This window comes from Pseudopipra pipra, chromosome 2 (assembly GCF_036250125.1).
Source record: "Pseudopipra pipra isolate bDixPip1 chromosome 2, bDixPip1.hap1, whole genome shotgun sequence".
Lineage (NCBI taxonomy): Eukaryota > Metazoa > Chordata > Aves > Passeriformes > Pipridae > Pseudopipra > Pseudopipra pipra.
Genome location: NC_087550.1, coordinates 67,127,236 through 67,152,080, shown reverse-complemented (window position 1 = coordinate 67,152,080; position 24,845 = coordinate 67,127,236). Strand labels below are relative to the sequence as shown.

Genomic DNA, 24,845 nt, shown 5'->3' with positions numbered 1-24,845 from the left:
GTTGTGTTTTAGTATGTTTTAATAAGATTAATTGCCTTTTGCCCTGGCTGATTCTTTCCTTCATTCCTGTGGCTAACAAAGAATGGACAGTCACTGAATTACCTGAGCAAGAAATAATATCTAGTGTAGAAATATTATCCAGCTGGCAAAGAACTAATGTTACTGGTTTACACCAGCCTCCAGGCACAAATGGAGTCAAACATCTGTCACACTGCAGCAATTTTCATCTGGCTAATGGGCTGTTGGCTCTATATGCCAACTAGTGTAACCACAACTTACTTTAAAGTATTTCAGACCACTGCAAGATGATTTTCAGAATAAAACGGTCTTAACCAGGTGTTAGTTGTTGCCCTTTCACTGTTTTCTATCAGTAAAGGATGCAATGAAAAATACTTTGACCTTGGTAGGATTCCTTTCCCTTCCTTGCCTTAGAACAGATATAAGATCCCTGCATAAAACATCTTAATTCATTAATGTCTCCAGTGGTTGAACATTTGGCAGTAGTTGCATTTAACTTCTCTTTGAAGTCTACAAGATTAATCATCTCCCAAGTCAAAGCATAAAAGTGACTACAAATGCAATCCCTTTGGTTACCATCAGGCTTTTCATAAGTATATGGTCAGACACTCTATTTGTGGTAGTTTGGTCTAGGCCTTCCTTGGTGACCAGTTTGTAACCAAGGAAGTGCCCAGATTTACCCAGTATTCCTTACAATTTTTAGGTAAGCCAGGGTATAAGAAGAAATGAGGAGTGGCCTTCGCCCTCTCTTTCCTTCCAGTGGCTTTGGAGGTGCAGGTTCCCTGCTGTTGAGTCTGTCGTTGTTGGGGAGTGAGGCCTGGTAAGGTCTTGCCAGTCTTGGGAGATGGAGGTTGCCGGCAGTCGTTCCAGAGCGACTTTCTGTTGTCCCAAGGAGAGTAGTAAGATAGTCTTTTGCTAATTCTTTTAGTTGCTAGATCTTGGGCTACTGATTTAGATATATATATATTTTTTTTATTTTGGTTTTGTTCCTTTTTTTCCCTTCCCCCTTCCCTTTCCCTTGTGAAATTGATTATATATTTCAATTGTATATAACTGTAATAAAAGTGTAAATATATTTATATATATTGCTTTAGCTGTCTCTCTCTTGTTTCGGTTCTCTTGGGTTTTTTTCTCTTCTCTCTTGGTTTGGTGGGAGGAGGGGACTTCTTGTGGTGAGGTTTGGAGACTTGGCAGGGAGCCAGCTTCAAACCATATCACTATTGAATGATGGTGGACAGCAAAATTGCACTCAGTGACACTGATTCACTCCAGCACTTTGGTCATACCTTAGCTCTCATTCCTCTCTCTGCAAATTATGTTTTTCTACTTAAGCTTAGCGGATTAACCCTAAGTCTTTGAGCTGTACACACAAGTGCCACCAAAAATTACAAATTTCTCTAAGTTGTAGCTTCATTCTGAATCACAGCATGAGCAATTTGCAACAGCAGCTGGTCCACTGTGTCTATGATATTGGATTAATTCCTGCTATAAAATGTTCATGGAAATTACAAAGAAGAACATGTGTAGATCATAAGTGTGGGCCTGGTTTGTTCCTGAGAGCTACCTGGTAAAATTTTTCATTATGAACAAAGAAATTAGATTTCACAAACCACTATTCACGGTTCAAGCTACCTTCTTGCAGGGTTGGAATAAATTGATTTGGGGCAATGAAATCTGTGAGATTAGCTCAAATATTCTTCCTTCAAAAGTTTGGATGCAATATCTCTCTGTTTTCCTCCAGCGGCCTTTATATTTTCACACTGTTAATGAATGAGTGCTTAATTGCCACAGCGAATCTGTCTGGGGTTACTTCCCAGCAGTCTCTTGCCAAGACCAGCTGGACTTCTGCTTGTATTCTGCAGCTGATTAGTGGAAGCTGCTAGTGTTAAACATAAATAAATAAGAGACCTACACACCAAAGAAAGCGTGGAGTTCAAGAAATTGTAGAGTTCCCCTGAAGTCAAATAATTTCCTTCAAATTAGAAAAGTTGACAATGGTTCAATACATAACTCCTGATACATCTATAAGAAATAACCGGCTTTAATCAACCTAAGTGGTTACTGAGTGCTACCATTTCCCCCACAGAAATGCAATGCTTTTCTTTGACTTTAAGGAATCAGACTGTTGTTTTTTTTTCCCGTCAGTCTTGAAGTGCCACTTTAGAGTAATACAGATATCTGGGTTCTTTTCTGTTTCACAGAAACCAAAAGTGTTCAGACTGATTTCTCCCTACAGGGTTGTTTTGGGGGTGTTTTTGTGTTTTAAATATTTAAAGCTTAAACAATCATTTTGATGTGGCTACAAGACACTTAGCTAAAACACTAACGTTGCATTCCTCAGTTCTCCACTAGATTCAGCTCCATTAGTTCTTTTGCATTACATAAACCCTGAATATCCTTGGGCTTTGTTGGTGTGAGTCATCCACTTCATAAGATACTTTGTTAGAAGTTCAGTAGAAAAGTGTGGGGGGCTTTTTGTTTTAAAATTAGGCAGGCCTTTTAAAGGCTAACTACATCAAGGAAGAGAGTACATGAACTACAGGTGTACATCACATACATGATAATTTTAAAGATAACAGCTATATATTAGAGCTACTGATTAAGTTGTAGGTAGATTTCAGTGTAAGTATGTGACTGAACAAAGAAGATACGATGTATCAATACGAGTGCTGATTTATCCCTGACCTGCACAAGTAAACTGCAGGAGGGCCTACCTGTAATCTTTGAGTTATGTTAGTACAACACCAATGCTTTCACCAAGAGAAATTCTCTGCTAGGAGATATAAACTATAACAAGTGTCAACAAAGTGTATGTATCTACTGATTTCAAGACCAAGTGAATGAAAGGAACAGCTTTGATTTCAAAGAAAGAAGTTGCCTTAATGCCTGAATGTGACCATTATGGAGCTATTTCTCAAGCCTGTTTTCTGGCAGGAAGTGTCCTATAGTTCTCCCTATTATAAGCAGAATGTCTTTTTGATTTTTCCCCAAATGAAAAATGGTGGTTCATCCCACAGGCTGTTACTTCCTGTGTAGATATCTAACATGTGGTATTTAAAGAAATATTCCTAAAACTGCAGTCCCTGGTTTCCTGGTTTCTCAGTGGGTTAAACTATTACTAAATTTTATTTGAAAAATTTTTCTGGATAGCTTGACAGCTTTCCCAGTGGGATGGGGATCCTCAGAATCCTGGCCTTTCTCTACCACAGAGCATTCAAATCCTGGGAGGGACAATGGGATATGCATCTATAATTCTGAAGAAGAAAGGCCAGGAGGGATCCTTTGACAAGTCTTGCAGATTGCCTGACATCCCCTAGGCTAGTTCCTCCCAGACAGACTGGTGTGCCTGTATTACATAGCACTGATGTATGGGTGTGTCTCAGCAGAAAGTATCCAAAATTGTATTAAATCTTCATTATGGTTCTCTATAGCAGTACTTTAACTAAAAGAAAAGTGTTTGAAATGAGATCATGTCTCATCTTTCAAGTGATAAGGCCAGTTGGGATGGTGTTGGAGGACTACATAAAGTGGAAGAATCTGGTCCTGGCCCAGATTTGCCCATTCTGCCTTTCAAGAACAGCCACTGTTGTCTTGTCTTCAGACAGTGCCTATGCTTCATCTAGCAAGAGCTAGTGAAGCTGTGCAGAACCATGGCAGGGCATGAGCTAGAAGTTAAATTGAATGGTGCATATATGGTGATATAATATTCAAACTATATTCCTTCTCATCTTTTATTTTGCAATATAAATATTCCCTTCAGTCTGTGACTCTGAGGAAGCATAGACATTACAGTCTCTGAATTGTATGCTCCATGCCTTTGAGATCAATGGATGCAGGTGTAAAGTCTGTAAGGCACAAATTTTTCGAAACAGCATGTCTTAATGCCTGTGCAACAATATTTCTATCAGAATTTCTCATTCATATGATATTTGGAATATTTGGATATTTGGTAGTCTTTAAACTGAAATTTAAAAAATGGAAGCTCTATTTGCCAATAAATATTGAAAGTACAGGGGAGATTTCCCATTTTTCTGTGTTTATTAAGAGACCATATTTTTTGAGTATAGATTTTGAAATATAAAAGGTAAGACTCTAGGGCTCAATCTTTTAATTTACATTTATACAAAGTGCTTAGTTGTAAGAATGATCACATTTACTCAGTGGCTTTCTGGGAAACAAGCATTGTTGCTTTACATAACTACTTACTTTTACAAGCTCTTGAATTTTCCAGAAAGAGTAACATTTTAAGCTATCATATTAAAAATTGTCCTATTACATTCATCAAAAAATATTTTAAAGTGATATTATTTGAGTTGCTTACTATAAGCATACCTGCTCATATGTTATGATCACATTTTATTGTAATTTGAACTGTAATTAACAATGAATAATGTCAGATGAGACTAATTCATGTGTAAATTTAGCAACTTAAACCACCAGGTGCTTAAAAAAAATCATCTGGCTTCCTTTAGTGGTTTTGATGCTACTGGTGAGATTCTTCTCCGCTTTCATTTGTTAGTAACTTCGCCTATAGTTACAGTGAAAATGAGAGGTGTCTTTGAAGAGTGATTTATTCCAGCCTAAGATGGGTGTCTAAAACAGATTGGATGAATTATCCTCTAGCAGTGTCTCTCCCTTCACAGACTAATGAAGAGATAGGTAGCTCTCAACTTTTGATTTTGGAAAGGCAAATAAAAAACCCAAGACTATTGCCAGCAGAATTGCTGACAGGAGGATTCATACTGCTTTTGGAAAATCTGTGAGATCCACAAGCTGAAAGAAGTTTAAAATTGTAAATGGAGTCTGGATGACACACTAAGACTGAGCGCCTGCATTTGGAGTTCTGAATATAGTGGGAAATACTGATTTATACCCAATTGCTATACCTTGTTGCTTCTCTGTGAAAAATTAAGGATGGTCTTTTGGGAAAAGTAAAATATTGAGAACCCATTGTAAGCTTTTTACTGAAAATAAATGGGATATTGGGGAGATCTTCACTTGTTATACTAGTAAATGGTCTATAAGTCACTTAGATCTTACTGGGACTTCTGCCAGTACAATACATCATTCTTTTTAATTAAAATACTAGTTCTACTCAAAAGCACTAAAACCCATCAAAAATTTCAAAAAATCTTGTCCTTGTTAATGTGAAATGGTACTTCACCTGAATCAGAGATGTGATTTTGTCCATGTTATCATCCCAACCAGAAAAGATAATGTTGAATAAGGCATAAGTATACATATATATGTATATATATATATGTATATATGTATATATATAAATATATATGAATATATGATTTATTCAAGATGTATTTAGAAGAACCATATTATCATATTTAAGCAGATTCTCCAATTTTTAAGACTGAGTTATGCAATATTTCTTCCCATAAGCTCACTCTTTAAACAAACAATTTATAAAGCAGTTGTCTTATGAACTGTGTTCTGATAAGTTTGTTTAGACACAACAGTTTTCATAACTGTCACTGCACATTGAGTTTCTTATATTTGCTTTGGACAGCAAACTGCCAACTACCTGCAAACGCTAGCAACTTCATACAATTTGTTTTGGCAAAAGGTCACCATGCAGAAAATTTTCTGTAAGATGTGGCAAGTCAGATTTCATACATACTATCCTCACTGGAACTAAGGCTCGAGACTGTTGTTTCTATAATACTCATCAAAGCTAGAGCAACAAAGAAAGAAATGCTAGTCAGGTTGCTCTACTCTTTCACTATTAAAGTTTACTGCACTGTTTAATTTCTGATCATGTTAAAGTCCCATGTAGCTCCTACAGCTAAATTAGATCTGATCATAGGAAGAGAACGTTAAGTCAGATTTCAATCTCAGTTGCTTTCAGAACAATTCCACCAAGTCAATATATTTATTTTATGTAAATGGTTCAGATTCAGATTCTTATCATTTGGTTTTATTTTTGGAAGGAAAATTTAGGAGTCCACATTGACAACCCATAACCTTTCTTTTGTCTGTACATCACTGCAGAAGTAAGTGCTGTTTTCTATTCTCTGTTGTTATGGCAGCATGTTTTTCAAGATATTGTATTAATCTGTCTCCTACAGATTCTACTGTTTTTTCCTATAAAAAGCCTTGTAGATACATATGAGATCTATGTCCAATTTGAGGTGTATCATATTAAAGAGATAGATGCCTTGAACTGCACACAAAAGCATCCAGATGCTGATACTGACATTTTCGTATTTTCTTGTTCTTCTTTTAAGTTTTATTCCCCAATACTTTACCAGCATTTTTTGAGTCAGAGTTCTGTGTTGTCCAAAATGCTCTACCCACACAAAACCACAAAAATGCATTTGGCAGTCTTGCCCCCAATATGATACTCTTCCCTCCATACTTAAATGTGGATCTAAAGTAGATTTTAGACCTTTCAGTGAATGCTTTGCTGTGCACAGAGTCAGAAAAAGACACCAGGAACCGACCATATGTGAGTCCAAAATACACTGTAATCCATGGAACAGAGTTTCCCCGGCAATGCGGAAAATGATGTTAGCTTACAACAAAATTATGAACCACTTAAACACAAGAGCAGCAAGGCCCTGAGATTTGCTGGTTCAGAAGGAATCAAGAAATCCTCCATATGCACATATTTTAAGGAAGTGCATTGATTAGATCATGGTTCTGACACTGACACTGCAGACATTTATAGTCATGAGTTACTTAATGTATAAATGGCACATTGCCATTAATGACAACATTCACAAACATGCTTTTTTTTTTCCTTTTTTTTTTGGGGGGTTCATCTCTCTGTTTCAAATACTGAACCATTTACAACTCCAAAGAAGCACAGAACTGGAAGGCAGAGAACAGTAGCCTCAGACCTCCTGGTTAGGGCTCTTTCTGGGAAAGTTGGTGATACAACTTTGAGCTGAGCTTATTAAATGTTAATCAAGTTACCCTTTTGTCTTTGTGTAACAGGCTCATACTCCTACACCCATTCACAGATGCCTGTTCCCAGTCCCAGTCAGGATTTCTTTCCCCTCAAAGTCAGCACACTCAACATTTCATTTGGCTGTGAAAGCAAAAAACTTGTGAAGGAGTCATAGGACAGGGAAAAGAATTATGTGGAGATGGAAGGAGAAGGTGTTTTGGCCAACGATAAAACAAATGCTTCTGTAAATAGCAAACCCACCTCGGACTTCTACAACTTCCTGTTCTTTTCTTTGTCCAGTCAGGCTTCAATCTACTACTTAGACCAGCAGATGAACTGCTCACTTGACAGTTCTCTAACTAAGAAAGAAATCTTTCAGGGAGAAGGTCAGAGGAATGTATTTTTCTTCATTGCTTTGAAACTGGTGGCTAGTTGTGCCTACAAGGCAAAATGACAATCCTGACATCATTACTCTGAACCTTCTCAAACCGAAGCAGTGAGTGAGTTAGGACTCTTCTAGTTACTAAACTGTAAGATGAAATTGCACTTACCATCAGTAGTATCTAGAAATAAAAGGGTGCCTTGTCCATTATTCTTTGAAACAAAGGACACTGACACTGATTTTCTGAGGCAAGTTCTGACTCTGGATTCCCAGTGAACACAAATGAGATTCCCAGCGGACATAAATACTTTTCTGGAGGTCTATATGATGTATGTACTCCCCAGCAGTCATGTTGATAGCCATTATTTTGAGGTAGAATTCAAGGATCTGACTGTTAAGATTAAATGATTTGCTCATGGATAGTAACTGTGCTAGAAAAATAAGAACGTAGGTTAGAATTAGTTGTCTTCCTTGTTCTTCCTGTCATTGCATTCCAGAATGAAATATCAAAGTAAACCTTAGAAGTCAAATCCCAGTAGTGCTGGGAGTTATGTCTGCACTGTAAAAGCAACAGAGATGGAACAAACACAGGCTTTCATGAAAGTCTAGAGTGAAGGTTGTATTCCTGGCTCATCGCATCATTTTGTTTCTTCCTTTTTTTTTTTTTTTTTTTTTTTTTTTTTACTTTATGTTTCCATGCCCTTCAAAGGAGCATGTTTTATTGGCTATGTGTTAGGAGTCAGACCAATGTGTTAGGAGTCAGTCCACAAGCTTCTTGTGGACTTGCTTTTAGGGAAGCAACTTACAATCTTCGACATGCTACTCATAAGATGGGTTACTAGTACTTATTTATAGCAACAGATAAAGCTAAGCTAAGCTGCAAAGGGTGTTGATATTCTTGACTAAAAGGTGCTGCACAAAATGCAAATTACTACTATTTCTCTTCTCTTCATCATGACACCTCTTGGCTCCAATTTTAACACAGTATGCTCTTCTGTCCCTTCTTACAATTGTGTTATATTGTTCTCCTTGCTCCCTCCTATCACCTCATTTTTCCTTCCACATCAAGAAGCCTTTCTCGGTAATAGTTCTGGCATTTGGGCCTAAGGAGTGTGCCCCACTCAGAAACATAATAATATTATATCACTCTAAAATGTGGTTATCTTTGGTTCAGCCCTGGATGTCATTTACAATAGTTCAATAGAATATTCAGTAGAATAGGTGATGATGGGTCTGATTCTTTTCACTTGTGTCAGACCTATTCCCATGTAACTCCATGGCCCCCAATAGCATTCAGCTGATCTTAAATGAATAGTAATGGAATAAATATAGCTGAGATTTTTTTAAGCATCCATAGCAGATCAAGTGTACCACATCAGTGGACTGCACATTTTTGTTATTAACAGTCAAAACTGTGAGGCCTCTGTGGAACTCTACAGCCTCTAAAGGCCTATATAAAACACATAAGCACCTAAGATAAAACAATGAAGATATTAATTTATCAAAATTGGGCAAAGAGAATTTGCCAGTTTCGGGGCGTACTGTAAGATCCTATCTACTGCCGAAGCATTTCCATTTTTACAAATAAGGGCACTGCTAATACAACATATTTCCTGTAACTTCTTTCCATGGGGAGAAGCTTAGAAACATAGGGGAGCAAGAAAATTCCTGGTGTTGCTTCACATGTTTCCTGACATAAAGGCACTAATCTGAGCAGGAATAGTGATCCAGATATGAAGATTCTTGCTAGGTTTGCATCAAATTATTTCCAACAGCATTTACTATTTACATAACACTACTAAAATATTTTTAGATGCTCTGTCTAAATAAATTTGTCACTGTGATCTCAGTGAAATCACTTTTCTTTTCTTTCCAAAGAAATCTGCAAAAAGTTTTCTAATTCTTAGAGATAGAAGTAAAGAGTTCTAAAACTATTAATTACTAAACAGAAAAAAGAAGCAACCTAAGAAATTAGAATTTAAGTAATCAAAATATTCAAAGCCACCTTTTGTTTTTTAATGAAAGACTCCTTGAAACAACGATAACAATGTGGACTTGGGCTAGAGAGGTCACACTGAACTCACGGAATTTTTTTTAGACATTACTGCCATGGCAGATAAGAGAAATTCAGTGCATGTACTATACTTAGATTTTAAAAAGGCAGCTGACAAGATTCTATACCAGAGATAAATTTCTTAGCTACGGTCATCGAATGACAAGAATAATAGGGTAATGGACAAAACACTGGCATAATAGCAGAACACAAAAAGATACCTGAATATAGATGTTTCATCCTATTAAAGAAGAAAAAGGTGGATTAAATATATAAAATAAGAACAAATTTGAAGACTAGTCCTCTAGATCTCCCAGACTGGATGGTGCGCATGATTACAAAAGGGAAACCGAACATTGAATGAATCAATTTTTGTGCTTACTCCTCAGAGAGCTGAAGGTGTGTAGATCTGTCAAGGATGGTCACACTGATTGAATTTAGATCTGTTGTACCTGCATTATTGGACCAAGGTAGCACTTATGATGAGAGATAAACAGGTTTTTTAGCAAAGATTAAAAAGTCTTCTAAGCTGTCAGTGATTTTAATGTCTGGCAAACAATGACTAACAGAGGGTGCTTCCAGCTCCCCCTGTGCATCACAGAGAAATGATAGGCATCAGAGTTCTTCCTGGGAGCAAGGAATGAGAAAGAAGAAGTGGGTCTGAGTCAAAGGAAAGCTGAGCCACCAAAGCCATGAAGCAAGCAATATGTTTACAAGCAAATTGAGATACAAACTCTGTATAGTTTCTGGAGCATAGAGTAGGGGGAAAGAAAGTCAGTAGCATGGATGAAAGATTGTCGGACTCCCTTCCTCCAAATGCTACTCTGCAAAGCTCTTCCACTTGGTGTTTGTGCAGGGTGCACTTCTGTACTATGTGTGGCAAGTATTTTCCTGTAAGACACAAGAAAAATCTTGAAACCAAGCATAAATATGAAGCTGTAATGTATATTATTATTAAATGTGAATCAATATGGTATTACACCAGTGCTTCACCATTAAGAAGAATTGCATTAAACTGGTAGCACAGGAAGAGAATGGTTGTATATGGGACAGTGATGGGGAAAGAGGAAGGAGCATCCACGAGTTCAAAGGAATAGGTAGGTATGTCTCTTCGTGGAGGAAAAAGTACTGAGGGAAAAAATCCACAGGGCAGATGTATTGGTCTGGATGATAAGACTGTACGGTATTATGTCCTTATTAACTAGTCCTAAGTGGTAGAGGTTCTGAAAACATGTAAGTAAAAGCATTCTAGGAGTACTGTGAAAAATAAAAAGGATAATTATTATAAAAATGGTACTCTCAAAGCTCTCAAAGCATTTTTTATTAAATCAAAATTATACTGGTGTAACATTAAGAATGAGATTTTAACTGAAATGTTTAAACCAAAGGTTTCTTCAAGAAACCCTCACACTGTTCCCATGAGTATATGCATAACAATAGATTCTTTCATTGTGTACTGAATTTTTGCATCAGACACTGAATAATAATTATTTTCCACTGTAGCTTCACCCCAGCCTACCTGGAGTTTCACAACACCACAGAAGAAAGCTGCTTTCTGAATAGGCAGCTCCTCAAAGAGGCAGTGATCTACCAGATGCTAAGAGGATACACAGAAACATGAGGGAGGGCTTAAGCCAGTATATAGGAGAGAAACCAGATGTGTGAGAAACATTATACAGGCACTGTCAAAAATGAAGAAAGAAATAGCTTGAAGAAGCAGATGGGTGGACAAGGTGACAATAATATCAAATAACAAAACAGACAACAAAATGCCTGGGGGTGGGGGGGTGTGGAAAGGAAAGAAAAATTCACAGTATTTAAGAGATAAAACCAGGTAAATATGAAAATTTTTGAAAGCAATGAGGCACTCATGGGTTTTTCTAAGATGTGTATATGCAAATTCAAGAAGTATAGCAAAGATGACATCAATAGTAATAATTGTTAGAGCTCTGAATTTATCAGGGTCTCAAACAGGTTAATGACTGTGGTGTACAGCTGCATCTAGAGTTATAGCTGGTCTCAAAATGAAAGGTACAAATGCCCAGATCCTTTTAGGTACTGTTTAAAAATTTTAAAAAGAGTTATATACTTACATTGATTCAATCTTAATTGATCTACAGAATCTTAAAAGAGGCATAAAAGCATCCATGCACAAAGCTGTATGATTTTATTGATATTATTCAAATATTATTGCTATCTTTAGCATTTAGTTCACATCATGCAAAACTCTTGTATAAATAAACCATAGTTAAGTTGATTTACAGTTGTTATTAGCTGGCAATGTCTGCATTCAGTTTTCAGTGGACCCTAAGGTTCCAGTCTCAACACTGCAAATTTTTGAATTGATTTTTCGTTTAGGTATTTTCCCTCAAAAATCTCAACAAACAATGGGAGGAAGAAAATGGATACCAGCCTAGAACAGCTTCATTGATAAAATGAACTTGATCTGTGTCTGATAAATCTTGCTATTCAGGCAAGGTGAGTGTTTCAATAGCTTTTTCTATGGCTTTACATTTAATTTGCATGAATTAAAATAATTGACCAAGTACAGAGTATATTAGAATCCAAGCTACTATGTCTTTGGAAGGCATAGCATCTTTCGGTAGTATTAGAAAAGGGATCTGTCCAAAGGAAATTCACCTCTTTACAGTAGGTCAGTAGCCACAGAAAATTTCAAAATGAACAAAAAGTAGGCAACAACATGGAGGTAAAAGAAGAGTAAGACTAAACAAAAGAAGTTAAAAGGTTGGTTGATTTGCTTTCTTGCACAGTTCCTAGGCTAATTTTTAGCAGAGTAACTTCTGAGTTATGTTGTTGTAAAAGAAAGGAGAAAAGAGGATAAAGTTAGGATAAACTGACTAATAGGAGCAAGACATCAGTAAAAGAAACAGTAAGGCCTCAAAAAGATAGTGAAAGTAATTTATTGACAGCCTAGGTAAGCATTGCTAAAAATTTTAATGAATTCTGAGCCTCAGTGTTCACAGAGGAGGATTGGGAACAGATGCCAGAAACAGACATAAATTTAACAGCAGAGGTGGAAAGCATACTGAAGAAACTCAAGATCATGCCAGAAGAGGTGACCTAGAAATTAGAACATTTAAAGACTGACAAAACTAAAGGACCAGAAGGTACACATTTGATGAAGCGTCCCAGAAGAGATAGGGAAACCTTTAGGAAGTTTATTTATAATCTCTTTGGAACTGAAAAGGGCAAAGTAGCACATATTTAAGAAGTGATCTAGCTAAAATCTAGAAAGCTTGACTTGTAAGATGAAAGGTGAACCAAATACTTTGAAAAGTAAAGATATCAACTACATGGATTTTTCTAAAGCTGTACAAGGCCATGAGCATGAATTTCAGAATTACTCAGAAGTACATTTCTATCTTAAAACCATATGAATGATTATTTATCTAATAATACCTTTAAGTTCTATGTTTCCTAAGCTTGGTGTTTTTCCCCTGTTAATGAGCTCTATAACAGGTGATCATTACTAATGTACGTAAACATTGGAGACTTTGCTATACAATTCTAACAATACGAAGACATTGAAAGCATTGGATCATCTACTTTGAGAGAAAAAAAATCTGTAACATGTCAAAGAGAATTAATAATGAAACTGAACCTAAAAATATAGAACAAAAAAAAAAAAACACCAAACCAAACAAACAAAAAAAAAAAGGAATGAGAGCAAAATGTAAGCTTTACTCCTTCCCCTCTCTGAAGAAGTCCTATCATTTGTTTGAGATTTTGTGGCCCTGGCAGGACTGGGTTCCCCACAGTTTAAGAAAGAAGTGGAGAGGTGTACTGGAATGAATTCAAATAAAGACCACAAAGGTGATCAAAAGGCTGGGGAACCTGTCTTATGAGAAAAGACTGAAGGAGTTCAATCTTTTCTTCTTGGTGAATAGAAGATGCAGGGTGACATCTTCACGGTATTCTAGTACTTAAAGGACAGCTACAAAGAAGATGGAGGCTCTATCTTCACAAAGAATGACACAGAGAAGATAAGAAGCAACAACTTCAAGTTTCCTTAGGAGAGGTTTCATCTTGATACAAGAAAGAAATTTTTTATGATGAGAACAATGAGTGAAGTCCTCACTCCTGGAAGTGCAATTAGGCAGGATGCTAAGTAATCTCATCTAGGCTCCCTTTCACATGAAAGGTTGGACCAGATGATCTTTCAATATCCCTTAAAACCTGAGTTGTTCTGTAATTCTATTCTGTCATGGATTGGTTCATTTGCCACGTCCTTTGGTGGGTTATGGAAATGTGCACTCTTTTGGTAATACTGAGAAAATGCTCACTAATACACATAGCCATATATTCTCTGTTCTGTGTGCTGGAGATGCTTTTGGTATTCCAGGGACTTATCTGTGTCACTGCTTCTGGCCATCTGCTTTTCTAAGGCTGAATCTGACATTGCCAGGCATTTTCTCTGCAGTCCAGAATGTCCTAGCCCTGCACTGCTCACCTACAGAATGCTTGAAATGGCTGCAGTTTCCAGTCCACAACTCTCCTTGCTTGACAGCCTTTCTTTAAAAACATAAATCTGATCCCGCATATGATTTCTAAAACTCTGACAATACGAAGTTTCCACTCATTCCTGATTTTATCAAAGGATTTTCCTGTGATGTAATCCTCTAATCCAGAAGACTTATGAACTTAATTAAATTCAACAAAAAGAAACTATGACAACTACAGAATTGAGATACTTTGCTTAGTTTGCAAAAAAAGGTTTAAAGAAATTCAAATGGATTAGGCAAAAACTACAGAAAAATTATCTCTTGAGTTCCTAGCAAAGGTTTTTCAGAGAACTCAAGAGAAGTTTGCTGCAGGCCTGGTGATCTATGGTACTGACAGTATGTTACATTAATGTCCCAAGGATTGACATATATATGTTATAAAGGGTAGTTATAAGTTGTAACAGTTGTGAATGAGGGAAATATCAGACAAGTATAAGGCCAAAGTAACACTAATAAGACATATTTTATTCACCTTATATAAAAGTAACCTGAAACACAGAATGTGCAGTAACAGGCTGAAATTTGATGACTGCACAAAACTTGAAAATAAGTCAAAATGAATAAGGTGGACACTAAAATAAAGAGCAGTTGAAAAGGCTAAGACCAAGGACAGATATATGGTTATGACATAATACAGAAAAATATAAGAGAAAGACACTGAAGATGAAAAGAAAGATTTTCAATTTTCAAACAGCAATACAGAAAATCTAGATGTAGGGAATATATCACATAAACCTTTGACCCATTGCTTATAAGCAGTAAATTGTAAGAAACTGAAATTAGAGCCACATAAGAAGGCTCGGGAAATGAAATTGAGTGGGAATTATTAGACTGATGTAAAGATATGACCAGCAAAATAGTGTTTTATTGGGCATAAACCTCAAAACTAAAGGGTTAAAAATATCAAATAAGAACATTTTGATAAGGACTCAGTTCTTTCTTTGGAGAGATTTCACTGAAATTAACAGGTTTATTCATATATCTACATTAAAAAAAATAAAGCTGCCCCAAAAAAATAGCTTTCACTTGTTTTTAGTTATCATTCTGATTACTTTGACCAATACCTCAGGTAGTTTATGATAGTATACTGTTCAATTCTGTGAATGTAAATTCACTGAAGTTCACCTTCTGGGAGAAAAAATGCTTGCCAAAATGCCCAGAACAAACAGATAGTCTTTTGGTAAACAGCTGCAGTCAACCTCCTGCCTAATCCACCCAAACTGTTATCACTGTATTTTTGTTGTAGGTCTCCTGCCACGTTGTTCTTTATCAAGAGGTATGCTCAGTTTTGGGACTGCTGCACCGAAGACTAGATTTTCTAAGATCAGAGCGTTCTGCCTTCAGTCTGAGAAGCAGAGCTGAGATCTCTCAGCAGCGGTCAGGAAGGTAGGGAAAGATTTCTCTGTCTGCGGCTGATTCTTTCTCTGAAAGTTTCTGGCCTTCTTTCTCCTGTAATGTTTCTGAGTCCACAGAGCCTCAGAACAGCTCATCTTCTGGTTGCCGACTATGTAGCTTCCTCTGAAATCCTTTTCTATATATCTGCTTTATTACCTCAACAGTGAATGTGAGGTTTACACTTCTGTTTGATTTCACTGAGATTATCTTGTGGGCTGGTAGGAGCATCTGATATACATAGCCCAGCACAGCTTCGGTGGCAACGGATATTGAGAAATCTGAGATACTCAGCAAGTCCTTCCCCTCAGTCTTCACTGGCAGTCAGGCTTCCCACATCTCTCAAGTCCCTGAACCTCCAGTTTGGGGTTGGGGGAAAGAAGTAAACAAAGAGCAGTTTGAGACCATCTGGTGGAAGTGAAAAGGCACAAGTCTCTGGGTCCTGGTGTATCACAGGGTCGTGAGGGAACTGGCTGATGTGATTGAAAAGTCACACTCCATCCTATTTGTAAAGTCATGGTGATCAGGTGCAGCCTGGAAAAAGGGAAACTTCCCTTCTATTTTTAAAAGTAGGATAAAGGAAGACCTAGGGAATTACAGGGTGGTGAGCCTCACCTCTGTTCCTGAGAGGACCATGGAACATAACCTCGTGGAAGCAATGTTAGTGCACATACAACACAAGGAAGTGATCTGAGACCACCAACACAGCTTCACTAAGGGCAAACTGTGCCTGACCAACATACTGTCTTCTATGATGGAGTGACTGCAACGGTCAAAAAGGGAAGACTGATCAATGTCATCTACCTAGATTTCTGTAAGACATTTGACACAGTCCCACACAACAGCCTTAATACCAAATTGGACACCTGTGTTTGAGGGGTGGACTATTTGGTGGATAAGGAATTAGCTGTATGGGTGCAGCCAGAGAGATATGGTCAATGTCTCTATGTCTAGGTGGAGGACAGTGAACAAATGGTGACTGTCGGGGCTCTGTCCTGGGACTGGTGCTCTTTAAAATCTTTATCAATGACATAGACAATGAGATTGTGTGCACCCTCAGCAAGTTTGCAAGTGACACAGAGCTGAGCAGTGCAGTAGACACAACAGAAAGAAGGAGTGCCATCCAGAGGGACCTGAGAAGTGGGCCCATGAGAACCTCATGAGGTTCAACAAGTCCAGGTGCAAAGTGCTGCTGTGGTAATCCCAGACACGAGTACAGACTGTAAGAAGTCATTGACAGCAACCCTGAGGAGAAGGTGGATGAAAAGATGGCAATGTGTGTTTGCAGACTTCAGTAGTGTTTCTCCCCCTCTACTCTGCCCTCATGAGACCCCACCTGGATTACAGCTTTGGGGTCCTTAGCATAAGAAAGATGTGGACCTGTTAGCGTGGGTATAGAGGAGGGTCACAAAGATAATGAGAGTACTTGACCACCTCTCCTACAAAGACAGGCTGGGAGAGCTGGGGTTGTTCGGCATGGAGAAGAGGAGGTTCTGGGGGGAGATCTCATTGTTTTCCAGCACTTAAAGGGGGCTTATAAAAAAGGGAGATTCACTTTTTGCATGGGCAGATAGCAATCAGGCAAGGGGGAACATTTTTAAGCTAAAAGAGGAAAGATTTAGTTTAAATATTAGGAGAAAATTCTCTAATACCAGGGTGGTGAGACACTGGAACAGGCTGCCCAGGGAATTTGTGGATGCCTCATCCCAGAAGATGTTCAAGGCCTGGTTGGATGGTGCCCAGAGCAATATGATCTAGTGAGTGGCATCCCTGCCCATGATAGAGGGAGCTGAAACTAGATGATCCCTTCCAACCCAAACTGTTCTATGATTCTATGATCCACAGTTGAACCGTTATACGCAATGAGCTGAACACCTCTGGGTGAGAATGTGGCTGGTTGTTCCTGATTCTTGTGCCCATCTTCAGATATCTCATGTTGTCATGTACACACAGAAGGATATAAACACAGCAGGATATAAACAACATGAAAATTCTGGGTTGGGTCCAAACTATCCTCACTTATCTGCATGTTTCCCATATGAGCATACGATTTACCAGTAAGTAGTTCAGTTAACTTCAACATAACATAAAGAAAATGTAAAGTCATTAGAAGCACTGAACATTTGGCAGTTTTTTTAATGCTTTAACTATAATTAATAAGTGTGGTAACAGGTTTTTGTGAAATGGTACAGCAGACAACATAGAGAAAAGAGTGGATTTTTTTTTTTTGAGAGAGAGAGTTCTGCTTTTTATAGTAATTGGGATATAAACACCTAAAATCAGGATTTTATACTAAAAGGGCAAGCTAACCTTACTAATGGTGATTACTCACTGTATAATAGAAAAGGAAATAAAAGCTTTTTTATAAAAGGTACCAAATCCTAAGAGTGCTGTTAAACTCATTAAAGAAAAAATGAAGTTTGAGAAACTGGTCTTATTTTTTTTCACTCCCAGTAGAGTTCATTTCTACTTCAACAACTAAGCCAAGGTCACATTTAACTCACTTCAATTTCACCCAGTGCACAAGCTAATGTCAATAGTACAGCTGCCATGCAGAGCTAAAGACTGATGGTTAGACAAAGCCATTTACACAAGGCTGGGTCTTTCATCTTCTCTCAGCTAGTGACATAAGAAAGCACTGAGGTTATTCTCAACTAGAGAGTAAAACTGGCATATTAGAAAAAATGTTATTCTCCTTAGCTGTCACACAAAGGATCTGAAGAAATGTAGAAATGTTTTTTTCCTTGGTCATCTAGGGAGATCACAAAGTGACTCTAATAGCCTTCACTCTGAAATTTTCACATGGTTTAAGTGATTGCCAAGTCTGATATTTTCCATTTACACTTCATTGCCATCAGAAAAAGAAAAAAAATCAATATACCTACCTACTCAAGTGTGTCACAGGATGAGCTTATAAAAGAAGACATCAGTCTTTTTAGGGCATGAAAAATATACTTATTCAAATATATCTTATTTAAAATGACATAAATTGCAGTGGTTAGTCAAGATTCGATTTCCTCTGAAATATAAGACTTAAAATATTCCCTGACTTGCCAAGGAATAAGAATCCTTCAAACTGTTGATATGTACAAATGTACTCGTTTTCTCTTGTAAGTTATACCTGCCACAGTGTACCAATATGAGTGACTACCTTTAGGATTTTTAAAGGGAAGGTGAGATTTAACATATTATCACATTTCTCTGAGAAGCTACAAATAACTGGAACTTTGCCAAAACATGGGAACATAGCTTTTTTTTTTTTTTATTATTTCAGTCATACTATGTGTATGAATTTGAGTTGCAGCTTGTTGGCCCTAATATGATTCCACATGATGTCATGCTGTTCTAACAAGCTCAACCACCCTAAGCAGAACTCTCTTCCCCTTGCATGCTACAGCTCTTACATATTTTATCTGTCCTGTTAAAGATTTCTAGCAATTTCCATGCAACAATATGCAATGCCTTTGTTTCAGATTAATAAAATATCATAAGTACAATGGAATTGTCTTGTCAAAGATTTGACTGCTTGGCCACTGTCAAGAACATTTGACAAGTGAGAGCCAAATTTGTCCCTGACTGTTTTGCTCTCAATGGAAGTTGACAGGTCATCATTCAACTTATGATGTCGTTTCAACCCTATTATCGTTTTTACCTTGTTTTAGCGCCTCTCTCTGGCAAAGGTAGTGAGTAAGATATTGAAGAACTGAGGTGGCATTTCAGGCTATCTGCCAGCAAGTGCTGAATAATAATGGAATTTATTTGCTTGCAAACTGAGCTATTGAATTTAGACTTTGAGAGGGTCACCTCTGTGATTTGTCCCATCCCCAGCTGGTCAATCATCTAAAAAGGCAGAATTACCAGGGTCAATTGCGAAACTCTTTCCCCTATGTGGTAGCACAACATACCAACCATACAACTACTAGGCCATCCCCCACAGTTACAAGTATTTCAAGGTCAATTTATCAATTTAACAGCTTCATCTTCTTAATCACTAAACTTCTGTCTCTTTGAGCTTGTGCTGAAAGACTGGGGCTGCTAATTAAAATGGAGCTTTACTAGCAAGTACACAAATTAGATCCTGTCAGTAAGTTTATTCTAACTATTGGTCATTTCTAAATGCCTTTTTAATCCCCTAATTTTTACATTAAAATTCAAAAGCCTAACAATCTTAATCACCCCTACATCAAATTCATCATTAAGAACAGGAAGCCAGATGGTATAATTTTGATTTACCGGACTTCAGCGTGAATTAATGTACTGAGTGCCGATAATGAATACATCAAACCTGATATTGCAGAAACCTATGAATCTGGCATGTTAAATTAATAACACACTTTGCACAATGAAAGCATGTAAGCTCATACAAAACTGAGGAGTAATGGTCCCTTTTATTTTAAATGGTCTTTATTAGCCTGCAGTTTTGACTCCTAAAAAAAAAGATATGAACATAGTGCTTAAGAAAGTTCTGTCTGTTTCCTATCTGTTCTTTTTTTTATGTAGACACGAAGTCAAATGAAAATAAAAATCCACCTCACTGAAAACTTTATATTTGTGAAAGATATATTGGTGAAGAAAGGGCCCCAGTGAGTTGCCTAAATCCATAAAATATGTATTGAAATTATGGTTAAAAATTTGACAGGCATACTGAAATACACTTACCCCAAAAAGTTGTAGTACAATGTGGTTTGTAAAATGTTGTTTGTTAAATTCTATTATTTCTAATGTGTATTGCTTTTTGTTCCAATATACCTATAGTGAATGCAAAGCTGAATAACATTTTGCTAAAACAGAGCATCAGGAATTGGTTTTACTGAAGAACAGAGGAATCATACATTTGGAAATAGTTGCTATAAAAAGAAGTACTAGGTAGGTAAGGAACCATGTTTACCACATTTTCTGATTATCTAGCTATTATATAGCATGGAGATGGCATAGAGATTAACATTTTTGAAAGAAAATTGATGGATATCAAATTTGAGCCAGGGAGTAGCTTGTGTTCTAGCAGTGAGAGATTACACAGAGCTGAAATTACTTAAATATATCACTTCTGAACACATAATTTCACATTTACTTAGTGTAAATTAAAAAATATGTCAGTCATTACATACTCTTGTAGACCTATAAATACAAGGATCCCACCTAATTCCTGTTCACACCAAAGACAAAATTGCTTTCAATTTTAGTGATAGCAGGATCTGGCTCAAATACTTAAGTGTAAGATCTGCAGCTTCCTTTTCAAATATATAGTGGTAACACAAAGAGAAGTAGTTTCACCAATCTGAATTCTAGCTCCGAAGTGTGGCTGCATTTTATAACTTCTAAATGAAATACAGTTTGAAATATTTTTACACTGAATGATCTAAAATATACAAATGTAGGCCTATAGACCATAAGCCAGAAAGGTAGGATGAGACTGGTCTCTGTTTTGGAAACCACAGATTGTATGCTATAAAAGGATTTAGAGAGTTAGAAGATGCCTAGTCCAGGCCTGATCAGGATAAAGCTGACTGGATAAGTTAACATGAGCATAAACATTTCCCTGGGTTTATTCTGTCTCTCAATTTCCACACAGAAAGCGAATGTTTCAACTGTCTCGGTGTAGCTGTAGGAAATATATTCCAATAGTGAGGGTAGGCTAATACCAGGGAAGACATTGCAAACCTGAATTAGGTGCTACTTTCCAGCTAGTTTTCCTTATTGCATGAGTGCGTTCTTGCACTTACCACTATGGCATACAATTTGTACTGCCTAGAGATAAACTGATAAGATTGATTCCTAAACAAAACAAGGGATGCATTATGAATTTTTCTAGAGAAGATATAAAAAACCTTTTATGCGTCTTCTTTATATATTTGGTGTTTTTACCCTTCAAAGAAGTAGTACTTTACTAATATTTGGGGAGGGAGAAAAAAGGTAGTTGTTTCCAAAAAAAGAAATTTATGTACAAACGATTCTAGCAACTTGGATAGAAAAAGCCTGTTGTTCCTGGGTGGAAATGTTTCTCACTCTTAAATCTCTAGCTGAAGTTCATTTGACAAACCTATTATAAAATGAATAAATGTAGCTCTGTGTGATTTGTCCATTGTCAACATGTTAACGCAATTTATTTGAAGGTAGATTGATGAAGGGTGGCTGAAGGAGTTTACTCTCCTGAGTTAAAGAATAGAAAACCCTTTTTCCTTAGCATTTCTTTTTTTCTTAGAAGTTCACAAGAGTAGATATACAATTATCCTCGACTTGCTGATGCAAAGGAACAGAGCATTTAGTTTCTTGTCACTGTCTCTGAAATTCCTAAAGGTACAATTAGCATTTCATTTGACATAATGTTGAAAGGTTCATAGATTGATCTTCCCTAAAATGCAGGAAGAATTTTTTGAAATGCAAATTTTGACATTTATTAACTTTTATTCCAGATCTGTTTATAGACTGTAAAACTGTGCATACATTTAACTCAAAGAAGCTAAAAGGACAATGTTTAGGTGGATACTCTGTGTTATAATAAAAGTCTATTTTATTGTTTCAACAATGAAATTTTTATTATCAGAGATTTATGATATCAGCACAGCAGTTTTTACTGCATGATTCACAGTGTTTTTATAGATGTATATTCAACAAAACAAGGAGAGAAATTGTACTGCAGTGCTCTCTCTCAGGAGTGCATTTCCCCATTGAAATAATGTCAGCAGTTTTCCACCTTCAAAGCCCTATGTTTTCAAATCAATTAACAATTCTAATTGTGCTGGAACAGTTGTTCACTTAACTTGGCAAATGGGACAGGAAACATTATTTCCTTTCTTTGCCTAAAACGAAGACTTTAATCTTCTGAACCATATTTAACATATAAAAAACACACAACTGAAAAGTTAGGCAGTTTGGAAACTCACTCAGTTGTAAATATTGTTTTTCTCCGTGTTCAGATCTTGGTAGAAGAAAGGAGCAAGAGCACTACAGTTTCCCCTCTGGGTGCCAGCAAACCGTCTTAGAATTCATTCTGAATATTTCAGGTGAGATTTGTATCTATCTGGACAGCTGTAAGAGTTACTGCTTTTGCAAGATGGTAAAACAAACACTGATTCTGACCGAACAAGTGATACCAGAATACAGATCTGTATCATGTTACACAGGTCTGACATAAAGTAAGTAATGCAACATGCCAGAACCAAGACTTAAAGGTCAAAATTACATTCCATTTTATTTATATACATGTATATTGTGTGCTTGGGTAGGGGCATAGCAAAAGACATAATTACTTTGTCTTCGTACAGAGACTAACATCCAACAGTTAAAATAAATACGCCTGTTTCTTCTACAAACCCCAGAGTGATTTACCAGATGGGCAAAATAATATTACTGCATTTAACAAATGGAACAATCTTGTGGTACAAAGCAGAATCATGTAACAAGCCCTTTCTAGGATTAAAGATAGTGCTTCATACTGAACAAAATAAAAATCCGCTAGCAAAATAAAAGTACAAATATGGATTTAAGGCTTTATCTTTGCATAGCACACTTGCATTACTCAATAGGTCATGAAGTGAGTAATAAGGTGTATTATTCATATCAAGAAAAGTACTTGGTACAGATTATCTGTATGAAGGATCTGGTGAGCATTAACATGTGTATTCACCTCAGTCCTAGCCTTGTGTAAGGATTTGCCAAGAATATGGTAATACTCTGTGCATGTATATCCTGGATGGTCAGAACACCATTTTTACCACAACTGCCTTAGACAGTGCAATCTAAGGAGTCTTCACATGCATAGCATTGTTGGAGATACTTTTTTAATATGATACCTATTCAGATCTATTCCAAGAAAGAAATAGACTTCCATGGCTGTTGTGGGTTTTTGTTCTTTTACAGTTTCGCTGTCATTTAAATGTCTTCACTATTTATTTCTTTGCTTGTGTGACTGTGATTTTAGACAGGAGATCAAAGTAAAAATGGTAGCAAACTTTTAGGAGTTAATTAGAAATTCAGGGTCTAGAGTTGAACTTATTTGAGTACACAAAGATTAAAAGTTTTTCCCACCCCTTCCTTTGTTTAACACTGATGCAATTGTTCTACATCCTCATGACTAAACTCAATATCTCACTGCTGAGATAGACACTTTCTTATTGCATAATTTTAATTTTTCACTGATGAGGAAGGTGTCTCATTTGTTGCATCTCCTAGAGGAATAGGATCATAGAAAGGTATTTGTCCTGGTATAATTTTTAGGTTTCTGATTCCGAGCCTGAAACTTGACTCAAGACAGGGTGAAACTCATCAGAAACTGTGTTCCCTGGGGGTAGTAAAGAAAAGGCTGCAAGAAATAAGTGGATAATGGTCAGTACCTGACTGCCATTCATGAAATTATAATAGTACTTGACATGGATTTGGTTCTTTTTGTCTTCCTCATTATCGTACACCTCTTTGCATCAGCTTGGTATCAGTTCCTTATTTTGTAAATGATGATTTAAGCTAGGCATTATTCAGGGTATTTAGTGACAGTGACTACAGCATCTAAATTCAAGAAAGCCTGTCTGCCATCCACAGCTGCCAAATCTTCACTTTTTCTGTCCTCTCAGTGGTGATGAGTAGTCATAACACCAAAACTAGGTAGTGATAGGAGACAATATTAATGCGATTTGCTCAATGATTTTGTCTAAGCTGATAACAGAGATTACAGTAGAATGTGGATATGTGTGTGCCACTGCAGATGCATAGACACATTTCACCACACGTGAATATATTTTTAGAGCAGTGTAATTTCTAAGATTAGGTCTAGACACCTAAACTGAGACTTAGAGGGAAATTAGATCAAAACAGCACTCTTGGAAATATTTGTTGCTCAATGGGCACTTTGATTTATCGCTTTCCAAGAACAGCAGGAGACACACTGTGATGCCCTAGTTCTTGCCTAATATTCCTTTTCATTTCAGAAATGGAGCCTTTCTCTATTTAAGCTTTGTTGGGACTCCATGCAGTTTTTCATACTCATTTTCTTCCAGCACTATCAAGATCCCTAAAAAATACAAAGCAAATCTTTCTCTCTCTCCCTGAAAAAGAGTGATGTTCTATTTTTTTCCCATGTTTACTGGCTAGAACATCCATATAGGCAGTCCCTGTTCCTTTACATTGTCCCAGGAGAAGGTTCTAGTTGCTAGAACAGTAGCAGTTATGAACGCCTCCGCTGAGTGTGAATGTTTAGGGCACCCATTTCAGGGGGAGAGTCCTGTATTTCTTGTCCCTACTTGTGTAATCACGTTGCTGAGCTTTGCATTCAACAATCATTGGCTTATATGCCAAAATGACATATATTTTCAGGGACAGAACCTAGAATCACTGAGCAGCCAGCGCCACCAGACTAGAAAGCCATATTCCCAGTTTACTTTTCCTTTCTGGTCCAATGAATCTCAAATTTGTCTTGTCACAGTAAATATATCTTTATAACCAGGTTAAAACAAGAGTAGTTTCTTCCAAAATGTGCTTAGCTTTCAAGGCTGAAACATAAAAATATTTGTGTCCCAAAAGCATTTTTTTCCCCAATTTCTGACAAATGATATAATACATTCTGTTATCCCATTTTACAAA

The 24,845-nt window shown here is 36.9% G+C and overlaps 1 long non-coding RNA gene across 3 annotated transcripts; it reads left to right on the top strand.

Annotated features, from left to right (window-relative positions):
• The first annotated feature begins 671 nt into the window (after positions 1–671).
• On the top strand, positions 672–23,793 carry LOC135409823 (uncharacterized). Of its 3 annotated transcripts, none has more exons than XR_010428375.1 (6): positions 672–917; positions 11,716–11,835; positions 15,127–15,266; positions 20,028–20,142; positions 22,190–22,276; positions 23,490–23,793. It is a non-coding gene; the product is annotated as an uncharacterized LOC135409823 (long non-coding RNA). The 3 variants fall into 3 exon arrangements; XR_010428376.1 differs by lacking the exon at positions 672–917 and adding an exon at positions 6,815–11,090 and having other exon boundaries at positions 20,028–20,138; XR_010428374.1 differs by lacking the exon at positions 672–917 and adding an exon at positions 6,815–11,090.
• The last annotated feature ends 1,052 nt before the right edge of the window (positions 23,794–24,845 follow it).